Source organism: Staurois parvus, unplaced genomic scaffold, assembly GCF_062004578.1.
Source record: "Staurois parvus isolate SC_StPar_1 unplaced genomic scaffold, SC_StPar_1.0 ptg001365l, whole genome shotgun sequence".
Lineage (NCBI taxonomy): Eukaryota > Metazoa > Chordata > Amphibia > Anura > Ranidae > Staurois > Staurois parvus.
This window is the reverse complement of record NW_028319161.1, coordinates 528772-538642: the sequence shown is the minus strand read 5'-3', so window position 1 is coordinate 538642 and position 9871 is coordinate 528772.

Here is a 9871-nt window from a genome sequence, read left to right as displayed (position 1 = left end):
TGTCCAGGAAAGAGATTTAGGTTATTTAAAGAACTACAACATAGAAAATCCTCAGTGATATTCTTGCAAGAAACACACTTAGAGATAGAGTCGAAGGTTAAACTGAGAACCAGATACTTTCCGACATGGTTTTATGCGGATTCACCAATTAAAAGAGCAAAAGGAGTTGCTATAGGCTTTGCTAAAAATATAAGGTTTGTGGTTGAGGAGAGATTGACGGACCCGGAGGGAAGGTTCCTATTTTTCAGAGGTAAATTACAGGGAATTGAGTGCACAATAGCAAATATATATAGTCCAAATAAGAAGCCAGTGACATTTGTGAGAGAAGTGTTGAAGAGATTGATGGACTTTAAAAAAGGGTGTATGTTAGTGGCGGGTGATTTTAACCTCTGTATAGACCTGAAGATGGATACCACTTCCTGTGTGAGGAGAGAGGAAAGCAAGTCCTTGAGAAGGTTAAAAAAAAGGATGCATGAGTGTCAACTGGTGGACATCTGGAGAATTAGGAATATGAAAGAGAGAGATTATACTTTCTTTTCGCAAGTACATGAGACTTATTCTAGACTAGATTACATATTAGTAGAACACCAAATGATAGAATGGGTGGGGGAAGTAAAAATAGGAGTAAGCACCCTATCGGATCATGCCCCGGTAGAAATGAGGTTAAGATGGGGTAGAGAAGAGAGAGAGGGATATGTGTGGCGGATGAATGAGGCACTCCTCATGGATGAAGAGATTAGTTGAAGAATTGAGAGGGAAATTGAGTGGTTTTTTGAAGAGAACGAGACAGAGGATGTATCGGTAGCAACGGTGTGGGAAGCTCATAAAGCTTACATCAGAGGTCTGCTCATTGCAATGGGGGCAAAAAAGAATAAAGAAAGGAAAGAAAAGATAAATAGATTATTAAATGAAATAAATGATCTTGAACAGGTGCATAAAAGGGAAAGATCTAAGGAGATAATGCAGGGGTTAATAAAGAAGAAAGAAGAACTAGAGAATGTAATGGAGGAAGAAAAAAGAAGAGTCTTTAATAAAATAACATGTGAAAGGTATAGATGGGGAGATAGGCCGGGAAAGTATTTAATGAGAACTTTAAGAAAGAAGAAAAATAGAAATTATATTGAGAAAATAAGAAACCCCAAGGGTGAATTTCTACACTCAACTAAGGATATTGCCAGAATATTTAAAGAGTATTACAATGAGTTGTATAATATTATACCCCAGGATAAGTTTAAGAAAATGGAAATAGTAAATAGGGGGAAAAGAAAGATATACCTAGAGGAAGCAGGTCTACCGAAATTAAGAGAAATACAACTGAACTCTTTAGAGGAAGAAATAACTTCAGAGGAAATAAAAATAGCGTTAAAAAGCATGGCGGGAGGGAAAAGTCCGGGTCCAGACGGATACACAGTTAAATACTATAAAAAATATATAGAGCTTTTAATACCCAAGATGAAGACTTATATGAACGCCTTGGGGAATGGGATGGAGATGAGGGGAGAATCGTTACAGGCTAATATAGTACTGATTCAGAAGGAAGATAAAGATCCCTCGCAATGTGCGAGTTATCGACCAATAGCGCTATTGAATGTAGACACTAAAATATTTGCAAAGGTGTTGGCAAATAGATTAAAAGAACTGATGCCGGAGTGGATACATAGAGATCAAGTGGGGTTTGTTCCAGGAAGAGAGGGTAGAGACAACGCTCTGAGATCACTGCTGCTTACACAAGAGGGCAAGAAAGGGAAAACCCCAATGATATTGATGTCGATAGATGCCGAGAAGGCATTCGACAGAGTAAGTTGGGGTTTTATGATGGACACCCTGGAAGCATTAGGAATGGGAGATAGAATAAGAGGGTGGATTGGAGAGTTAGATAGAGGGCCTACCGCCACCATAATGGTAAATGGAGGAAGATCAGAGTATTTTAAGATGTCAAATGGTACAAGACAGGGATGTCCATTGTCCCCACTGTTATATGTATTATCACTGGAGCCCTTGCTGTCTAGGATTAGGAAGAATATAGATATAAAAGGAATAAAGATAGGAGATAGAGAAAATAAGGTAGCGGCGTATGCGGATGATTTGATGTTCTATGTAGGAAATCCCAGAACATCACTTCCAAATTTAATGAAAGCATTCAGTGAGTATGGAGAACTGTCGAATCTGAAAATAAACCCGACAAAGACTGAAATTTTAAATATCAACCTTTAAAATGAAGAAAAGGAAAAACTAAAAGAGGAATTCCCTTTCCTTTGGAGAGATAAAGATTTAAAATATCTAGGAATAAAATTATCAGCCTCAACTACGAACTTATATAAAGCCAATTATATAGCACTATTAAATGAGATAAAGGTGGAGCTGAGAAGGGTGGGAAATGGAAACCCATCGTGGATGGCACGCATAAACCTGATAAAGATGATAATTGTCCCTAAAGTATTATACAAATTTCAAATGATCCCAATTAAGCTCCCAGAGACATATTTTAAAGAACTTAGGAAAATGATGATAAAATATATATGGAGAAATAAAAAACCTAGAATAGGCTATGAGATATTGACTAGAAGTAAAGAGAGAGGAGGATTGGGAGTACCAGATTTCAGGAGATATTATAGAGCGGGGATTATTGCGAGAATTTTTGACTGGATCCATAATCCGGAGAAAAGTTGGGTTAAAACTGAGAAAGCACTGAGTGGAATAAGTTTAAGTAAAAGTATTTGGGTACCAGCACAATATAGGGAATTAGAGGAGAGCACTAGTAAGTATACTTTGAATGTTCTAAAAGAATGGGATTTATTACACAGACCAAAAGGGTGGGTTTTTAATTCACAATTAATACCACTTAGGAACACAAAATATTTGATCCCGGGTATGGATAGTATAGCAGGGAAATGGATTATAAAACAAGAGGCGCAATTGAGAGATATATTGGTAGGGGAGGAAATTGGGTCATATAAGGATATGGAAGACAGAAAGGGAGAAGTTTTTAATAAGATGGATAGATTAAGATATTACCAACTGAAGTATTTTTTTGAGAGTCTCCCTAAGCCCATAAGAACTAGAAAGGATTGAAACCCATTTGAGAGATTATTTGAGACACGGGGAAATGGTAGACACGGAATGGCAAAAATACACAAGATATTATTGGAGATTGACACTGACACAAAATTAATGCACATAGAGAAATGGGAAAGAGATATAGGAAGGAAAATAGAGGAGGAGGAGAAGAGGAAAATGTTCACATTAATTCATGAAAATATTAGTATGAGGGAAGTAGAAGTAAATTATAAGTGTTTGAATAGATGGCACATTACCCCTAATGTAGAGCACAAGATGAATACGGAGATGTCACGGATGTGTTGGAGAGGATGTGGTGAGGTTGGCACGTGGTATCACATGTGGTGGGAGTGTTCAGAAATACAGGTGTTTTGGCGGAAGATAGTTTATGTAATAGGGAAAATGACTAAAATCAATATAGGATTGGATCCAGAACTATGTCTCCTCCATATCTCGAAGCTCTCTACGAAAGTATACAAGAGTCTCAGGATATGGCAATACTTGACCGCAGCAAAGAGTCTGATCCCAGGTTCTGGAAGAAAAGAGAGGTGCCAACTTAGGAGGATTGGATAAGTAGAGTAAATCAGCTATCCGGGACAGAAAGATTGTATTATACATATGAGGACAAGTTGGAGTTGTATAATAAAAAATGGAAAGTCTGGGAAGAATATAAAGTAAAGATGAAATATATGAGGAGATAATATTCCTGGAAGTGGAATTAGAATAGGGTTTAGGAAGAATAGAAAGATATGGAGTTAATGAGAGAAAAAGGAAAGTGGAGAGTGGGTGGGAGAGGGAAGGGGGGGAGGGGAGGGGGAGTTTTGGGAGGGGGGGTGGTAAGAAAAGGAAGTTTATATATATGGTCAAATAAATCATATAAATTACTGTTTTGATAATTATAATAATAGAAATGTTGAAATGACATGTATAAGACTTGAAAATAAATAAATATTTATAAAAAAAAAAAAAAAGAAGCTCCATAAGCCCTTCATATCAAAGAATCAGAATATGCTGAGAAGATGTCAGAAGTGTAATGTGAAACATAGCTTTTTAATGTACAATAAAGACTATACAGAAAAAAGGTCAGGAGTACAACATACACTACCCAGAGAATGGGTCAAAAGTATAATGTACAGTGTAACACAGACTATAGAAAGATAAGAGAGGAGTTTATTGCAAAGACAATAGACAGTGCAGAGAAGGGGCCAGGAGTAACATATACTGTTTAGAGTAAACAGTTAGTGTTTGTCGGTCTTAAGTTTTTTACTTTGATTGTGAATAAGCAATGAAAAATATGTCAGCCAGAAACATGTTGAGCGTGGGGCGTCTAATGTTCTTGTCAGTATTGTGTCCTTTTTACATGTGTTGTGCTCTGGCCAGAGTGGATTACTTTTCTGGAACATTATTTGGTCTGAGTTTACTCTGTGGTAAAAGCGGATGCCCGGTTGGTATCTATCTATCTATCTATCTATCTATCTATCTATCTATCTATCTATCTATCTATCTATCAATCTATATATTTGTCTGTCTACTTTTCTATGCATCAAAGATAAAAGGGCTGATTGGATGTAAAGCTGATATTCAGGGCAAAAAGGTCCTGCTGTCTATCCTCCGTAAAAGGGTATACCTTCTTCCCACTTTTACAGTCGAGACTGGGCACGCAGACGGGACAGCAGTGCAGAGTTCCAACTCTTCATTTCCGAACTCTAAGATGCGATTTACCTCTTTACACAGTGATCGACCTAGGAGAGGGATCTGCAAAGAGGGATCAGCCTCTAAGAGACGTACTTGCGAACAGTATAGAAGCTCCATAAAGAAGGGGGTGGAGGAGAGAGATGTTTTTTTTTTTTTTTTTTTTCTCTCTGCCCCTCCGTTTCCCTAATTTGCCTCCTGTTTCATCCTTCAGTCCTCTAGCTTTGCTCTAATTCTTCCCCTTTTTGTTAAGAAGTACAAGTAGAAAGGGGTCAATAGGGAGATCTGGATGGAGGGGAGGCTAGCCATGGGAGGAGTGTAGCCCTAAGGACCAAATCAAAGGTGGATGTTAGTTCCACAAATGATGAATAGGCAAAGTGAAGGCCTAAAAAGAGGGGGGAGGGGGGGGAGGGATGGTGGTGAGGTTGGGGGGAGGGGATGGAGGGGAGGGAGAGGGGAGGGATTGTGGGAAGAGGGGGGGGAGGGATAAGGGGAGAGAAAAGGTTAGCGGGATAAATACGCTCTACAGGTATAAGAAAGAGGAAAGTAAGGAGGAAAAGGAGTCAGGAGGAAAAGAGTAAGATGGAAGAAATCCAATATATAACCTATAATGTAAAAGGGCTAAATTGTCCAGGAAAGAGATTTAGGTTATTTAAAGAACTACAACATAGAAAATCCTCAGTGATATTCTTGCAAGAAACACACTTAGAGATAGAGTCGAAGGTTAAACTGAGAACCAGATACTTTCCGACATGGTTTTATGCGGATTCACCAATTAAAAGAGCAAAAGGAGTTGCTATAGGCTTTGCTAAAAATATAAGGTTTGTGGTTGAGGAGAGATTGACGGACCCGGAGGGAAGGTTCCTATTTTTCAGAGGTAAATTACAGGGAATTGAGTGCACAATAGCAAATATATATAGTCCAAATAAGAAGCCAGTGACATTTGTGAGAGAAGTGTTGAAGAGATTGATGGACTTTAAAAAAGGGTGTATGTTAGTGGCGGGTGATTTTAACCTCTGTATAGACCTGAAGATGGATACCACTTCCTGTGTGAGGAGAGAGGAAAGCAAGTCCTTGAGAAGGTTAAAAAAAAGGATGCATGAGTGTCAACTGGTGGACATCTGGAGAATTAGGAATATGAAAGAGAGAGATTATACTTTCTTTTCGCAAGTACATGAGACTTATTCTAGACTAGATTACATATTAGTAGAACACCAAATGATAGAATGGGTGGGGGAAGTAAAAATAGGAGTAAGCACCCTATCGGATCATGCCCCGGTAGAAATGAGGTTAAGATGGGGTAGAGAAGAGAGAGAGGGATATGTGTGGCGGATGAATGAGGCACTCCTCATGGATGAAGAGATTAGTCGAAGAATTGAGAGGGAAATTGAGTGGTTTTTTGAAGAGAACGAGACAGAGGATGTATCGGTAGCAACGGTGTGGGAAGCTCATAAAGCTTACATCAGAGGTCTGCTCATTGCAATGGGGGCAAAAAAGAATAAAGAAAGGAAAGAAAAGATAAATAGATTATTAAATGAAATAAATGATCTTGAACAGGTGCATAAAAGGGAAAGATCTAAGGAGATAATGCAGGGGTTAATAAAGAAGAAAGAAGAACTAGAGAATGTAATGGAGGAAGAAAAAAGAAGAGTCTTTAATAAAATAACATGTGAAAGGTATAGATGGGGAGATAGGCCGGGAAAGTATTTAATGAGAACTTTAAGAAAGAAGAAAAATAGAAATTATATTGAGAAAATAAGAAACCCCAAGGGTGAATTTCTACACTCAACTAAGGATATTGCCAGAATATTTAAAGAGTATTACAATGAGTTGTATAATATTATACCCCAGGATAAGTTTAAGAAAATGGAAATAGTAAATAGGGGGAAAAGAAAGATATACCTAGAGGAAGCAGGTCTACCGAAATTAAGAGAAATACAACTGAACTCTTTAGAGGAAGAAATAACTTCAGAGGAAATAAAAATAGCGTTAAAAAGCATGGCGGGAGGGAAAAGTCCGGGTCCAGACGGATACACAGTTAAATACTATAAAAAATATATAGAGCTTTTAATACCCAAGATGAAGACTTATATGAACGCCTTGGGGAATGGGATGGAGATGAGGGGAGAATCGTTACAGGCTAATATAGTACTGATTCAGAAGGAAGATAAAGATCCCTCGCAATGTGCGAGTTATCGACCAATAGCGCTATTGAATGTAGACACTAAAATATTTGCAAAGGTGTTGGCAAATAGATTAAAAGAACTGATGCCGGAGTGGATACATAGAGATCAAGTGGGGTTTGTTCCAGGAAGAGAGGGTAGAGACAACGCTCTGAGATCACTGCTGCTTACACAAGAGGGCAAGAAAGGGAAAACCCCAATGATATTGATGTCGATAGATGCCGAGAAGGCATTCGACAGAGTAAGTTGGGGTTTTATGATGGACACCCTGGAAGCATTAGGAATGGGAGATAGAATAAGAGGGTGGATTGGAGAGTTAGATAGAGGGCCTACCGCCACCATAATGGTAAATGGAGGAAGATCAGAGTATTTTAAGATGTCAAATGGTACAAGACAGGGATGTCCATTGTCCCCACTGTTATATGTATTATCACTGGAGCCCTTGCTGTCTAGGATTAGGAAGAATATAGATATAAAAGGAATAAAGATAGGAGATAGAGAAAATAAGGTAGCGGCGTATGCGGACGATTTGATGTTCTATGTAGGAAATCCCAGAACATCACTTCCAAATTTAATGAAAGCATTCAGTGAGTATGGAGAACTGTCGAATCTGAAAATAAACCCGACAAAGACTGAAATTTTAAATATCAACCTTTAAAATGAAGAAAAGGAAAAACTAAAAGAGGAATTCCCTTTCCTTTGGAGAGATAAAGATTTAAAATATCTAGGAATAAAATTATCAGCCTCAACTACGAACTTATATAAAGCCAATTATATAGCACTATTAAATGAGATAAAGGTGGAGCTGAGAAGGGTGGGAAATGGAAACCCATCGTGGATGGCACGCATAAACCTGATAAAGATGATAATTGTCCCTAAAGTATTATACAAATTTCAAATGATCCCAATTAAGCTCCCAGAGACATATTTTAAAGAACTTAGGAAAATGATGATAAAATATATATGGAGAAATAAAAAACCTAGAATAGGCTATGAGATATTGACTAGAAGTAAAGAGAGAGGAGGATTGGGAGTACCAGATTTCAGGAGATATTATAGAGCGGGGATTATTGCAAGAATTTTTGACTGGATCCATAATCCGGAGAAAAGTTGGGTTAAAACTGAGAAAGCACTGAGTGGAATAAGTTTAAGTAAAAGTATTTGGGTACCAGCACAATATAGGGAATTAGAGGAGAGCACTAGTAAGTATACTTTGAATGTTCTAAAAGAATGGGATTTATTACACAGACCAAAAGGGTGGGTTTTTAATTCACAATTAATACCACTTAGGAACACAAAATATTTGATCCCGGGTATGGATAGTATAGCAGGGAAATGGATTATAAAACAAGAGGCGCAATTGAGAGATATATTGGTAGGGGAGGAAATTGGGTCATATAAGGATATGGAAGACAGAAAGGGAGAAGTTTTTAATAAGATGGATAGATTAAGATATTACCAACTGAAGTATTTTTTTGAGAGTCTCCCTAAGCCCATAAGAACTAGAAAGGATTGAAACCCATTTGAGAGATTATTTGAGACACGGGGAAATGGTGGACACGGAATGGCAAAAATACACAAGATATTATTGGAGATTGACACTGACACAAAATTAATGCACATAGAGAAATGGGAAAGAGATATAGGAAGGAAAATAGAGGAGGAGGAGAAGAGGAAAATGTTCACATTAATTCATGAAAATATTAGTATGAGGGAAGTAGAAGTAAATTATAAGTGTTTGAATAGATGGCACATTACCCCTAATGTAGAGCACAAGATGAATACGGAGATGTCACGGATGTGTTGGAGAGGATGTGGTGAGGTTGGCACGTGGTATCACATGTGGTGGGAGTGTTCAGAAATACAGGTGTTTTGGCGGAAGATAGTTTATGTAATAGGGAAAATGACTAAAATCAATATAGGATTGGATCCAGAACTATGTCTCCTCCATATCTCGAAACTCTCTACGAAAGTATACAAGAGTCTCGGGATATGGCAATACTTGACCGCAGCAAAGAGTCTGATCCCAGGTTCTGGAAGAAAAGAGAGGTGCCAACTTAGGAGGATTGGATAAGTAGAGTAAATCAGCTATCCGGGACAGAAAGATTGTATTATACATATGAGGACAAGTTGGAGTTGTATAATAAAAAATGGAAAGTCTGGGAAGAATATAAAGTAAAGATGAAATATATGAGGAGATAATATTCCTGGAAGTGGAATTAGAATAGGGTTTAGGAAGAATAGAAAGATATGGAGTTAATGAGAGAAAAAGGAAAGTGGAGCGTGGGTGGGAGAGGGAAGGGGGGGAGGGGAGGGGGAGTTTTGGGAGGGGGGGTGGTAAGAAAAGGAAGTTTATATATATGGTCAAATAAATCATATAAATTACTGTTTTGATAATTATAATAATAGAAATGTTGAAATGACATGTATAAGACTTGAAAATAAATAAATATTTATAAAAAAAAAAAAAAAGAAGCTCCATAAGCCCTTCATATCAAAGAATCAGAATATGCTGAGAAGAGGTCAGAAGTGTAATGTGAAACATAGCTTTTTAATGTACAATAAAGACTATACAGAAAAAAGGTCAGGAGTACAACATACACTACCCAGAGAATGGGTCAAAAGTATAATGTACAGTGTAACACAGACTATAGAAAGATAAGAGAGGAGTTTATTGCAAAGACAATAGACAGTGCAGAGAAGGGGCCAGGAGTAACATATACTGTTTAGAGTAAACAGTTAGTGTTTGTCGGTCTTAAGTTTTTTACTTTGATTGTGAATAAGCAATGAAAAATATGTCAGCCAGAAACATGTTGAGCGTGGGGCGTCTAATGTTCTTGTCAGTATTGTGTCCTTTTTACATGTGTTGTGCTCTGGCCAGAGTGGATTACTTTTCTGGAACATTATTTGGTCTGAGTTTACTCTGTGGTAAAAGCGGA